Source organism: Bos grunniens, chromosome 4, assembly GCF_055505025.1.
Source record: "Bos grunniens cultivar Pamir isolate PY7600 chromosome 4, Bosgru_T2T1.0, whole genome shotgun sequence".
In the NCBI taxonomy this organism is placed as follows: Eukaryota; Metazoa; Chordata; class Mammalia; order Artiodactyla; family Bovidae; genus Bos; species Bos grunniens.
In genome coordinates, this window is record NC_141168.1 from 38,313,816 (window position 1) to 38,314,810 (window position 995).

The 995-nt window shown below is 45.1% G+C and overlaps 1 non-coding gene across 1 annotated transcript; it reads right to left on the minus strand.

The window, feature by feature from the left end:
* Nucleotides 1–406: 406 nt before the first annotated feature.
* Nucleotides 407–534, minus strand: LOC147373956 (small nucleolar RNA SNORA44). The gene has a single exon (XR_015163315.1). It is a non-coding gene; the product is annotated as a small nucleolar RNA SNORA44 (small nucleolar RNA).
* Nucleotides 535–995: the final 461 nt, after the last annotated feature.

Below are 995 nucleotides of genomic sequence, written 5' to 3' on the forward strand. Positions count from 1 at the left end.
AAGGCCATTTAGAATGCTCCTCACTCTCGTTCCTGTAGTGAAAGTGAAAGCCGCTCAGTCATGTCTGATTCTTTGCGACCCCATGACCTGTACAGTCCATGGAATTCTCCAGGCCAGAATACTGGAGTGGGTGGCCTTTCCCTTCTCCAGGGGATCTTCCCAACCCTGGGATCAAACTCAGATCTCCCGCACTACAGGTGGATTCTTTACCAGTTGAGCCACCAGGAAAGCTCAGGGTCCTCTTGATCCTACTTCTAACTGGGATGTTCTAGACTTGCTGTTCCCAAAGGCCAGATAATACCCCCTTTCCTTTATTTCATTCTAGAGTCACTACCCCCTTGTTTTTACTGTTTCAGTGCCTGACATTGGTGCAAGTGAGTTGAAAAGTTTTGTTTTTTTTTTAATATATTATAGGAAAGGTGAGTGGCAGCTTCAGGTATTATGCTGACCTGTGCTGTCAATGTCTTTCCAAGTTCTTGCATGCAGTGGGAGATCCCATGGCCACAACAAGCCACAGCCCTTGGAATGGAAAGGTCTCTATGATAGAACTGGCCATGGAGAAGAAAACCATGTCTTCCTATATGTAGTACATGCACTAGGTCACTTCGATCGTGTCCAACTCTTTGTGACCTCATGGATTGTAGCCCACCAGACTCCTCTGACCATGGGATTCTCCAGGCAAGAATACTGAAGTGGGTTGCCACGCCCTCCTCCAGGGAATCTTCCTGACCCAAAGATCAAACCCACGTCTCTTATGTCTCCTGCATTGGCAGGTGTGTTCTTTATGACTAAGCTACCAGGGAAGCCCTTAAGTTGGTATAAATGATGGGCTTCTCTATCAAGGCTGATCCTGATTTTTTCTATCCCTGGACTCTTCATTGCAGTTGAGAAGGCCCAATGGTACAGAAAGCCTGGTTTTTTTTTTTTAATTTTTTAACTTTACAATATTGTATTGGTTTTGCCATATATCAACTTGAATCTGCCACAGGTATACA